The sequence below is a fragment of the Symphalangus syndactylus genome, chromosome 23 (genome assembly GCF_028878055.3).
Source record: "Symphalangus syndactylus isolate Jambi chromosome 23, NHGRI_mSymSyn1-v2.1_pri, whole genome shotgun sequence".
NCBI classification, from domain to species: domain Eukaryota; kingdom Metazoa; phylum Chordata; class Mammalia; order Primates; family Hylobatidae; genus Symphalangus; species Symphalangus syndactylus.
The window spans coordinates 24,926,054-24,939,421 of NC_072445.2; the positions used below are offsets into that span (position 1 = coordinate 24,926,054).

At 36.9% G+C, this 13,368-nt stretch overlaps 1 protein-coding gene across 1 annotated transcript in view; it reads right to left on the bottom strand.

The window, feature by feature from the left end:
• PKHD1 (PKHD1 ciliary IPT domain containing fibrocystin/polyductin) overlaps positions 1-13,368 on the bottom strand; it is a 462,062-nt gene that overhangs the window by 46,128 nt on the left and 402,566 nt on the right. The window lies entirely within an intron of this gene.

The window sequence follows — 13,368 nt, forward strand, 5'->3', positions numbered from 1 at the left end:
CACAGTGTGACCTAGGGTCTGGCTTCTGTGTGTTGCAACACTGGGTAAGTCGACATAGATGTCTAGTAATAATTTTATATAGAAGTGATTAGGAACCATACAAATCACACCCTACTAAGCCCAAATCAAATGCATGTCCAACTCAATTTCCCCTTAGCTAGATTTCAAAAATGCTGTAGCTAGTCCACTGTCACTCAACCCCACACCACTTATGATGAAGGAATATTTAGAGTGGCAAGAGAGAATTATCCTAATTCTGGTTAAAATATCTTAATTTTGAAAATTTTACAAAAGCACAGATCTATGCAAACACATAGCTGAGATTTGTTTTGGAGCCTTGGAAGGGGCCCATGTAAGTGAAGAGCCTGAAACCTAATCTTTAACATCTTCACAGAAAATTTAGTCTGCCTGTGTTGTGGAGAATGTATGAGTACATGCTTTGGCTATGCCCAGTAAGATGGAATGGACAAATAGAATGGCTGAGTTTATTCAAGATTGAGTTCATGCCGGTCTATGCCAAGAACAAAGAGTCATAGGTATTAAAGGTATATACAAAGAACTGATGATAGGAAAGCATAGCTCATTTCAGCTGCATAAGAAGGGACATGAAGGGAAGGCACTCATGCATATTAGAAAAATGCACATGGCAATGAGTTTAATGCCACAAGGAAGGGGCTCTTGAACAATTTGAGTTGGAAAGGCCTGAATTATTCCTTGAAAGTATGGTACTTAAGTTCATGATTTTGAAGTTCAGTCATCATGACAATTTCAATGTTATCACTGCGTCAGTGACTAGTAAGGTACAGTGGGGGAAAAAGCATACCTGATAGAAATACTAACAACAATGGCTAACATTTACTGAAGGCCTTCTCTGTGTCTGGCATTCTTCTAGAGAGGACTTGAAGATGAGATGAACAATGAGAGATAATATATAAACTGACAATGTCTAGACCAGATACCGAAATAGAACTCTGACCAACAAACAGCAGTAACAAGTCCTAGAAGACCAAATAACCCGTGAAACAACAAGCCTCAAACTGTCAGCTTCCCTGTTTTCCCTGATAATTCCCCAATTTTTGCCTCAGTTTCCAACTTAGAACCAATTAGAGAAAGCAAAATATGTATCCATAACCAATCACATAGGATGCCCCACTTCTAGTTTGCCTGTGTCCAACTTCCCCATGCCAACAGCATTAATCAAAGCATTAACCTGAAGCTTTCCCTTTTTTCCACTATAAAGCTTTCCTACTTTTCTGTGTGCCTTTGCATCTCTACCAAATTGAAGTGATGGTGGCTGACTCTCTTGCTATAGCAAGTTCAGCTAAATAGAAATTGCCGGTTCTTTGCACAATCTTTGTTTATTTTCACAGCACTCAAGGTTTTGAATGAGTTATCCACCTTAAGAAAATCATGAAAGAGTTAGGATGAAGAAGAGAACAGTGATGCAGTTTCTTTGGCCTTCAGGGAGTGAAGAGCCACCCCAATTATGTCAATAAGACTCGTGAAGTAGGTAGCCAGCCAGATGGTGTCAGCCTCAGAGGGGCAGGGGTTTTATTAAGGGATATTATACAGGGCATGGGAGCAGCATGGAAACATGAAAGACACCTTAAGCGTTGAGAGTGTGGCTTAAAGAGACTTTAAAAAGAGTGGAATCTTTAGAAGATGGCTAGGTTCCAGTTGAGGTAAACGAGTGAAAAGAATGTTCTTTGAATATAAAGAAGAGTTTGCTGATCCCAAGTACAAACTTTCTCACACCACTAGGAACAACTTTTGGAGGAATGGAGTAAAAGGTTGGGTGAGCTCATGAATGGATTGGGAAGGAGATGTGTATTCTAGAGATGGTAGATAGAGAGTGGTAGACATGTAGGTAGTGACTGAGGAAAGCCGGGATATTAAGAAAAGCATATTGCATCCTTATACTAACAGTGGTGTAAAAACTAGGGACTATCAGAGGAGCCTGAAGGGTTTCCCACAGTTTTTGTCAATGGGAGGCTCTGGTATACTGCTTAAGGAGATCTTATGTGGCAGGATGGTGGTCACCCCATGGTCATTTCAGCTATCACATAATGGTTGCTTAGGAGAGCTGTAGGTACAGATATATCTGTTAAGAAGCCCACAGACTAATGAGTGTGGTGCTTGGAAGTGGGACAGGCCAGGATAGAGATTAGAATGGCAAAGAAGAAGCTTTGACTTCACTACAAAGATGCCCTCAAGACAAAAGGTTGGTGGTACTTGCTGCCTCCTTTCCTTCCTTCTTCCTTCTTCAATTCTTTTCTTCCTTCTCCACTTCCTTTCCCCAAAACTTTCTAATAGCAAGTTTAATTATCCATAGTTCATAGAGAAAAAACTTGAGCCACAGCAATTTTAACTCAGTATAATTGCTTAGTAGTAATGATGAAGATGAGGAAGAAGAAGAAAAGCATATTTCTAAACTTCTACCTGTCCCTTTGGCAAAGTTAAATGTAGTCTAAATAACTCCCCTTTTGGCCTGTGTTTAGACTTAAGGTTCAGGGTGATGATTTATCCTGTGAGAAAGGGGCTGTAGTAACTAGAAGTTCTCTCTGCACAATTTATTGACAGGACACATGGAAAGGTTTTTGACGATTTGTCAAATCACATATTTGGCAAGAGTCCATTTGCTGTGTTATGTCTTCATTTGGCCCCTTTAATATTTTATCATACTATCCCAGGAGTATAAAGATATAGCCACATATTTAGCAAAGTCAATAGCCTAAGGATTATCAACAAGTAATATTCATTATCCGCTTTTGTAGCCAGACTTGAAATCCTGGTCTTCATAAATTAAAAAATATATTTCTTTTTATTTTTTCAGAGTTTACCAATGACTAAGAGATGGGGTAGTTTGTCAGTATCTTATTCATTTTCCTAGGTCACCTTTAATCAACCCTCATATTTTAATTTTGACATGAGGCAAAAATAAAGCACACGTAAGCAGGGTTCCAGGGCCACTAAATGGGTGTATTTCTTAATTATGGCAGAGAATACACATTAACTACTTAAGAGGGTGACAGACCTCAGAGCTCAATCCCCAACCGCTACTGGCGGGAGCCTGCAGTGACAGTTCAGCATCACTTCCATAGAGTGTTCCATTTTTCCTGCCTCTGGATTTGTTTTCTTCCTGCTTCTGTCACTTGGGGAAGGTTTAGTTTTGAGTAATGATTATCTTTCCCCCTTGTTTTTGTCTTTTCTTTTCTCCTACTTCTCCAAATGGCCTATCTGCCAGTCACAATTTTTGTGGTCTGCAATTCTGATCACTTTTAAATGAAACCCATGCTGGCTTTGGTAATCATAATGTCATTTACAATTTACCACTAAACACGTTTATTCAGTTAGTAGCACACTGGAGAAAGAGAACTCCATATGAACTCACCGTGAAAGGCCTAATCTGATTATTTCCTCATGAAAATCCAGGCAGGGGTGCTTGTAAGAGGGGCTGAGAAAAGAAGGAAAAAAGCGAGATCTGGCCACAGCTGACTTTCATAATCAATGTGAATAGATAAGTGACAGCCTGTCAGGGGCAGCCGCCCAGCCACCCCAGGGCATTCCTTTCCAAAAGGCTAGGGTGGACAGAGCTTAATAAACGCTGAGTGACCAGCGAGTATTGGCTTGGCATATGCTATTGCATTCACGATGGACAAGAACATGATAAAGTCCAGAAGCTCTTCTCTAAGTGGGGAAAATTAGATTAAGCAGGTTGTATTTGTGTGTGCATGTGTGCCTATGAGCACTTGCTTTGTGTATACTTTAACTTCCTAAAATACCCTGGTCATTCAGTATGCTCTGTCCACCTTTCCCTAGACAGGAAGCTACAGACTTAGAAACCAAGGCAGTGAGTGAAGTCTGTCTGGTGGCAGAGGAGGAGGAAGGAGGCGGGTATGTATGTGTGTGAGTGCGTGTGTAGATTCAGGTTGCTTCCAGGGTTCTAACAAATATTAACTTTGTGTCAATATTTGTCCTTCCTGTCGTGAAATGAGGATTTTCCACCTCATTTCACATTTGAAAAGAAAATATGCCAAAGGGGTCGTCTTTGCTAGGGAAAAAAAAAAATTAAAAGAAAAGAAAAAAAACAACTTCTTTATTTAGAAAAATGGATCCGAAGGAAAGAAAAAAAATTTAAATAAATGTTCTGACCCAAAGGCACATAGAATCCTTCCGTATTTCTGTTTTCAACAAAAAAGAAAAATTTATATGTTTAAAATTGACTGAAATACATCAACATTAATGATTTTTTCCTCGAGGTTAACACCACCATTTCCCTCAATAATTTTTTTAGTCATTTTGTAATATATTTCACAATTCATGGTAAAGTGTAGGAGATTTGACAAAAACAAAATATATACTCTTTCTCTTATTTTCAAGAAATGAAATCATTTTCAATTCTTTTCTGTCAAACAACATTTATACCTCATTTTATTTCTAATTTAACAAATATAAATGGTCCCAGGTCAAATAAAGTGAGGACAGGTTGAATTTATCCCCATTTATATATGTTGTCACAGGCCCTCAGGCTATGAGGAGTGAAACTCCAAAATCTCAAAGCTGTGCTCCTCAATACACAAAAGAAGTAACTGTGATCTTCCAAAGAATTATTAAAGAAAATATGTTTTGGTCATATTAGAAATAATAGAGAAAAACAGTCTGCTTTTCTAGAATGGGCAATTCTAAGCAAAAAATCATTTGTTTAAACATCAAAAAACGGGTGTATGTTATATTTATAAGGTGAAGGCATATTGAGAGTGATGTTCTTAAGCAGAATAGATTCAATATAGGTGATAGGAAACACATTCTTGATAATCTGGAGTCTAGAATTAGAGTCAGTTAAAGTCTATCGAGGGACCATAATATAGTAGTTCTAATTATTATGAAAAAGATATATATGCTTGCACATATACACACTGATAGGAATTATTATAACCAAACTAAGTACAATTATAATAGTTATTATTACAAGTATATGAGAAACTTGAAGTTCATTAGATTGAAGAAGTACAACATGTATTCACTCACTGCTTAGGTCCTAGAGCTTCAAAATTAATTCATTTTCAGATTGGCTTTCACAGTTTGTTAGACAGTGGCACTTCAGAGTATAGTCACCTCTGGCACCATTTTCAACAAGGAGGACAGCACTCTAATAGCTAGTTACTGGTGTAGTGAAGTGGCTTTCAATGCTTGGGAGCCACAAAATTCCCAAGGGTGAAGACAGCTCGAAAGGACTCAAGATACTGCCTAAGAACAGGAAGCTGCTGTATGAGGAATATATGCATCTGCAGGTGTAAAATGGGCTGGTAGACTTCAGGAACTACAGATCATAGGATCTGTCAAAATTTTATGAGCAATCTCGCCAAAGTTTTGTAGTTGGGCCTATTTTTCATGAGGATGCACTTCCAAATTAATACAAGAAAAACGGAAAACTACATAAAACCAGCTATTGCATGAAGCAAAAAATGTCTGTAAGATTTTCTGTTAAAGGGCTTTCTGTCTCTACAATCAGTTCTTTCAGTGAATATCTCAAAACATTTGTTCTCTTTTAATAAAAGTGTTGCATTGATAAAAAAAGATCAAGAGATGAAAGTTAAGTGATGGCATGACAATAAATATGAGACAGAAGGTCAGATCTATGCCCAATAGACCCTTATTCAGATTCAACCATTTTTCCTTTTTACTTTTTTAAATTAAAAAAAATCCTTACTTTTATTAGTAGAAATCTGTTCAAACAAATTCAATAGACTATTTTATAATTCTTTTACTATGGTAAAATGTCATCATCTATACACTGCTTGAAAACGTGGTTTAGAAAGTGTTTTTGTATTTTCATTATTTTGTTGTAATATGATTTCACCTGAAAACATCAAAGAATATGGTCCCAATTATGATTTTATTATTTGAATATTACATTGAAAACAGCCCAGGCAAATTCAAACTCAGGAAGTACAGCTTAGTGAGTGGGAGATCAGATTTTCAAGTCAGAGAGATTTGTATTGCAACCTGGCTCTGCCACTTTCTAGCTGTAAAACACAGACAAGTTACTTATCCTCTCTCTGACTCATTTTTTTCATTGTCAAAGGGATTGGAAATGGTACTTAATTCATAAGCTGATGGAGAGGGCTAAGTTAGATGATGTATGCACAGAGTGAGAGAAAAACACATGTTAATAAATACAAGCGGTTACATTCCTATAATTTTAAAAAGAGAATTTTTAAAGCTACCTTCCACTCTCCTTTTGCCTTTTATGGCTCTATCCTTATCTCAAACCAGTGTTTGTCTAGTATTCTGGAACAGCACCTGAAGTGTTGCAAACATTCATAATAAACACTGTTGAAAGAGACAAGTTACAGGTGAAGAAAATGCTAGAAGGTAGAAATGACAATCTATGTTTTCAAGAAAATATCAGCAAGAAAGAAATGCACATACATACATACATATACATCTGTGTGTGCCTGTGCACACATTTCTATGAATAGATCACCTATATTTTCCACCAATCAAGAAAAAAACCCAACCTGAAAATCTAAGATGATTTTCCTGTTCATCTATTCTTAACTTTCTCTTCATTTCTTTTATAATATTTGCCATCATCACCCTATACCTTCTCTCTACCTTCTTACTTTTTAATGTTAATTTTATTTATTTATCTATTTATTTATTTATTTATTTATTTATTTATTTATTTAACTAGCTAGCTAGCAAACCTTGCCTGCCAGCTTTAAACAAACTGATGTTCATGGGTTAAACACAGGAGCAGCTAACAGCATTCTTTGCAGATACAATTCCTGGCACACTCTTTCCCCAGAATGATAAACTTATCACCTCTCCAGCCCTCAGTTTGAAGCTGCAGCAGTAATTTCTGCTGGATGCCAAAACTAAAATGAATGTGACTGTGCCATGCCCTGCTCTGAGCTGTGGCTATAATGAGATTTGAATGGGAAGCCCCGGACACAATAAATCTGCGCCATATGTGACCATTTCCTGTGTCAGTTCCTTTCTCATAACCAGTGGAGACTTTTTTTCCCTCTCATGACCCCACACCATGACTCTGAAATCTTTCATGGCTGCTTATGGGCCTCAGGCTTTTTGCAGCAGTTGTATAAATAAATGAATTTGACAGCAAACATCATAACAGTTAGCAGTAATGTGTGTTCACCACAAGTGCCTATACTACTCACTGGAGAAATGGCAGAGGAAACAGCTTGTTTTGTTACCTAAACAAAAGTAGTTTCGTTTGACAAGTGGTGAAAGAATTAGTCAAATAAACTTGAAATCCACTAGGACTTTTTTTTTTTTTTTTGCCAACTCTCCCTGCCAGGGGAATGTTCCCAGCTCCTGAGTGTCCGTGACTCACAGAAGGTAAATTTCTCCCTTTTTATTCTGAGATAAAGATCTGGACTGGGAATACAAAACCTTCGACTGATATTTTATATTAATCTTTTCAAGGCAAGAGTGTCATGTATGGGAACTCAGGTACAGTCAAGGATTTCCAAGGAAGCCTGTGGTAGAAATGCCAAGCAGGATGTTTCGGGAGGAAAGGAAAGATGGTAATAATGACCCAACTCACTGATTCCCATTGAAAGCAAACTGAAGCTTACGAGTGCTTCCTTTCCTTTCACACTGCCTTTAATTCAGGAACAAAAAATCTCTCTACACAAGTTGCTGAAGGAAAGGAAATTAGCATTTTCTCTATATCTCATTTCTCCACCTTTCCTCTGGCATCTTAATGCCAATCCTGTTCTCTCTGCTGTATAAGATGTTATACTACAGTGATTATTCTCAGGACTCTGGTGCAAACTGCCTAGGTTCAAATCCTGGCTCTGTTTCTTACTCTCTGTGTAACTCTAGGCAAATAACTTGGCCTCATTGCATCTCAGTTTTCTCCTTTGCAAAGTAGGAATAATAATGCTACGGTATCAAGCTCCTAAGGTGTCTGTGCCAATTAAATGTATTTTAAAAGGCTCAGAACAGTATCTGAAACATAATTTGTATTATCATTATTAATTATTATTATTATTATGCCAAACAGAGAGAGTTGGAAAATAGTCTCTCTAGCAGTACTAGAAATTTTTTCCACAATGGCTTGATATTGGCAGCTAATCTCAGAAATGAAATTTAAAACTTTTTGGGGAAAATCATAATAGGAGCTTCATGTAAACCATTACGATTAATTTCAAGGTACAGTACAACACTACTTGAAATAAAAATGTCACCTGGACCTTGAAATTTTTTCTTATATGAAGGTTATTTTCACACTTTTAAAGGTGGTTACACTTTATCGTAAGTGGCCAAGTAACTATTGACCCTAGAATCTTCTCATATTGCACAGAAGTATCACTGATTAGGAGAGCAAAAGTCAAGAGTTATCACAAACTAATAAATCTTAGTCCAGGTATATGTTCTATTTTGGTTTTGGTTTTGGTTTTAATTTAATAATTAAAATGTGTTCACTGAAGTATTTTGCTTGTGTGACAATTACAAGAAAGTGCCATAAAATTTTAGAAGGCATGGACAGTAATCAACATGAACAATAATTTCCTATTACAGAGATCCTGCTACCTACGCTATAGATTCCTAGTGTCTTTATTTTAATTAAATAAAAAATCCACTTGAATATACATTTCTCCATACTTAAACTTCCAGATTATAGTGAAAAGTCACAAATATAAACGAATTAAACTATTGTAAAGACAAATGAACGGTTAAAGTTTTGCTTTGAGAGCAATGCCAATAAAACTTGAAAGGGTGTTAACTGAGGGTAAAAAAAAAACCATATGCCTTTATAAGACAATGAAGAACCAGTAGGGGGACAGAATAAATATACAGTTAAAAATGTGTTGGTTGTGAATTGGGGTTAGGGATTGACAGAAAACCAAATACACAAGTGGCATCCTTCTATTGCAAAGCAAGTTTAAGTGCAACTCCATTTCTAGTAAAATCAATGGAAAACCCCATTTTGTCACTGCTGCCCGTGTATAGACTGCATTGCTACATCTAGGAAACCTCTCAGAAATTGATCTATGAGAAAATGACTTTTTCCCCAAGGCAACTTCACAGCTGTGGAATGTCATCTGATAAAATGCCTCCCTTGCTACTTCCAAATCCTTTCCCAAGATCAGCTTCTAGAATGTATTTCCTAGCTCACCTTAGGATTTCCAAAGGTGAGGATTTAATGCTGTGAATAACTCCAGCTCTTCAGACCAGACATTGCCACCAACCCTGAATAAACACGGGCCTTAGCAATGTCATGTTTGGTTGACGAACCACTGCTATTGCCCCTTAACTAGCAAATAAATACTGCCACCTTGTAAAGTCTGTTTTTCTGAGTTAAAGAGAGCACTGAAGGGAACAGACGAACTTTAAAAGACCAGTAGCCTTAGTCAAGCATTGTAGATCTGTGAAAATAACTGCTCAGCTATTTCTTCATTGTTTTCCTTGTATGTGTGTGAATACATATAAGGCTAGCCTTGCACTTCCCCATTATCTTATTGGTATCTTAATGACTAGTTAATAGGATCATTAACTAGTCATTAACCATTGAGCAGAGGTAACTAGTGTCCCTTTTGGGCCATACTATTTAATAGAAAGAGGTGGTGAACTACAAGCCACAGGCCAAATCAGGCCCACTGGCTATTGTTATAAATAAAATCTTATTGGAACACAGCCATACGCATTTGTTTATGTATTGCCTGTGGCTACTTTGCACTACAACAGCAGAGTTGAGAAATTGTGACAGAAACTGTATGGCCTACAAAGTTAAAAATATTTGCCACCTGGCCCTTTACAGAACATGTTTGCCAGTCTCTGTTCTAAGAGTTCTGAGTTTGTCTCTTGAGACAGTGGCCAGAAAAGTATGAGATGGAAGCTGATCTTTGAGCTTGAGTTCCTGCCAACCAGAGATGGACAAGAAGTACAAATGAGGAATAAGCCTTTGTTGTTTTAAGCTGTTGAGATAGATACAGCATCAGGGTAGACTAGGTTAGGATGTCAGTACCCTGATGGATGCAGCATCTATAATATTCTTAGATGCATCTTTTCCTCAGAACATATAAACTATCTCCTGCTTCAGGGAAGAGGATAAAGAACATAACAGAACTCTTCTTTTGTCCCCAGGAGACCTAGGATGAAAACAGAAACATAACACAATTTTCTCTCTAAACACAAGTTTTCTTTACATAATTTATCATAATATTCACTTTTTCTAATACCTGAGCATCAGTATTCTCTGTTAAAGCTCTTTGCAAAACTAGTTCTATGAATCTTTTCAAATTTGCTTTCTTTTCCAGTGTGATATAAAGATGAAATTTACTTGACATACTGCACATAGAAGATTACTGAAGTAATTAGGTAAAAATATTTTCATAAGCCCAGAATTGGGATGCTCTAGTCTCTGAGAATGAGCTCTTATATTTGGGCTTTGCTTTAATATGGGTGAAAAATGCACACAGCTGGCTCTGCTTGCTCATTTTGCTATGTCCAGGTCTTCTCCTTTGGAGGAAAAAGAAACAGGGCAAGTTGAGTGAACAGCTTGCCTCTGCTTCTGCTTTTTGGAGGTAGAAACTGATGGAGACCACAATGAGAATACAATGTTCCTTGTATCAGCTATAGAAGGGAAAGCCTAGGGGAGTCTTACCAATAGAAGCTCTGTGACCTGAAGAATAGAAACACTAGATTGAAGTGTCAATTCCAGTTGATTTTCTTCCTAATCCTGATGACTTTGAAAACAGACAGGCTACCATGCACCTCAGTTTCCTTATTACGCATACAAAGCAATATACCTGGATATTTATCTAATACAGGGAGAATACATAAAAGTTATTTGTACTAATGTCTGGGAGACATGGCAGGTGAAAATATATTGAAGAAGGAGGCTTTTACCCAAACAATCAGCTAACTAGCAGTAATAAATAGGATCCAGAAGAAAGAGTAAATAAGAAACATGATGAGATCAACCAGATACCATTTAGTCAGTTGAACAAATCAACTATGAAGATCTTTTACAAACAAATTTGCTAGAGTTCTTACAAATAAGATTCTGGGTCAGAGGATTTCAGGTAAATTACTGCTAAGTTATCCTTTAAGTTCAATGACTCCTCCTGAAAACTGGTGTATCATCATTCAGCAAGGTGAGCAAATTTTAAGGACAATTCGGGATCCAATTTTGAGTCAGAAAACATAACTAGATTACGGAGATACACAATTGACACTAAACACTGTGAGACAGAATGGCTTACTTATACCAAAGGCTTTATGCAAACTTTGAGGCAAAGTAGTGGCTGGAACTATAAGAACAAATACCAAAAAATATATTTACAGATGCCAATCAGACAACAAACACAATATATAAGCTCAGGATGGGAAAGTATACCTGATTAGGCAAAATTATACCTTATTTTCAACCACATATAAGGTTAAAGAATTATAAGCAGCTGTGTACTATGGTCTGCATATAGAAATACTTCAGGACCATCTCTTCAATTTGGATGACGTATGGCATAGACTCAGGAAATCATAGTAATCCTAGGTTTTATTCCATCACATCAGATGTTGGTAAATTCCAGGGGCAGTGTGAGTAATACAGGAGAAAAACAGGAAAGAATGTAATTTTCTAGCTCTTCCACTGTATAGTTGTGATATTGTAATCATTGATTTTATACTATTTATTGACCATTTGCCATTATCCTGATAATGAATTAAACTTTGAGATTATAATGGTTGAAAATTAAACGAGAGACACAGTGCTTGCCTTCATGGAGCTTACTCAGTCATGTTTTTAGAAACAAATTTTCCTTCTCTTTTAGAGACAATGAGCTCATGAGCAACTTGAGTACAGATATCAGCCTTATTCACCTTTGCATATGTCCTTCCACTCCCGTATACTCAACCAGTGCCCAATATACAAACCAAGAGAGAAGAAATATCAACATTTCCTGAGTATGTACCATGTTCCAGCTATTCTGAAAGTCTTTCAATCAACAGTTCTTATTTTATTTAATTATCACAGCAAACTGAGAGGTGTGTTTTTATTGCTTCCATTTTCCAAATAAGAAAGTTGAACTTGTAGCTGTACTTGAAGGACTGTGAGATGACAGAACTAAATGTTAGAAGCAGCCTGGTTCCCTGAGTCACCACCAGTAGGTCAGCTACCAGGAGAGTCACCCAACCTTCTTCAGGCTGAGATGTGAGTAAAACAAAGTTTTTCTATTCTTAAACAACTGAGATTTGGAGATTATTTGTTAATTGGAGTAACTCTGTCTCATACAATATCCATGTTTTATGTAAATAAAGAAAATTTAAAAAGTAAGTACATACAGAGAGGCAATGAACAAACAATGCTGAGGTCCCAGTTAGTTTAGAAGCAAAAGAAAGAGAAAAATACAAGCAATCTGACATTGTGATCTACACTACAGCTACCATTTAAAGAGGCTCCAAGGGGATCTATAGGACATTGTTGCCTTCATTCTGTGTTCTTGGAACTTCACTAAGAAATGACTGTGGATAAGCTTTGCCCTGCTAGATATTGCCCCACTTGATGGCCAGCTTAAAATTGATTTAGAAGCTTTTAGAGACTGCTAGGGATTCACAGCTTTACTAAGGTCTGAAAAGCAAGCACTTAAGCAGCATACTGCATGCCAAGAAACAAAATCAGAAGCTACAAGCAGCTGGTTTGACCTTTGAAAAAAGTTTGGCAAAAGGGCAAGAGCATATTTATAACTCCTATGGGACAGTTCATGGGCTTTCCTTTGGACTTGCTCTGTGTCAAAGGCCAATTTCCATCCATTATGATTCACTAAGTTAGTTTTATGAATATTATGTTTAGAGAAAATCACACACTGGGTCAAAAGCAAAATTACAGCATATCCATCATTGGGGAGTTTATCATTTCACCAAGTATAAAATTCTTTTTGCTTGAATTTAAGGCTGATTTTCCCTGAAATACATGATTTTCCAGATAAAACTAGCTACTGATCTTTGAAGAATAGTTTTCTGGGTCAATAGAAGCTGCCTCCTGGGAAAATATTACACCCCATTACGCATCTGGCCAATTCTTTGAGGCCATTCAAACTGTTAGGAGTAAGAGTGGGAGAATTCCTTCCTGTCCTCTGAGAGGATCATTTTATACCCCAAAACTTCAACCTCGTTATTCTTATCTTAGGGCATAATTACAATGTTATTATTGGTCATAAAATTAACCAGATTTTCCTCTCTTTTCTTTTCCTCTTCAGCATTTGACTCCCTGACCTTCTTCAACAGAAAAGTCTATGGGCTGATTATACGCTAAGAATAGAAGTATTTCCTCTTACTTGTTTTAAATTTTCCCACTGTTAATTTCATTGAAAGCATACTTGTTCTCATATAAAA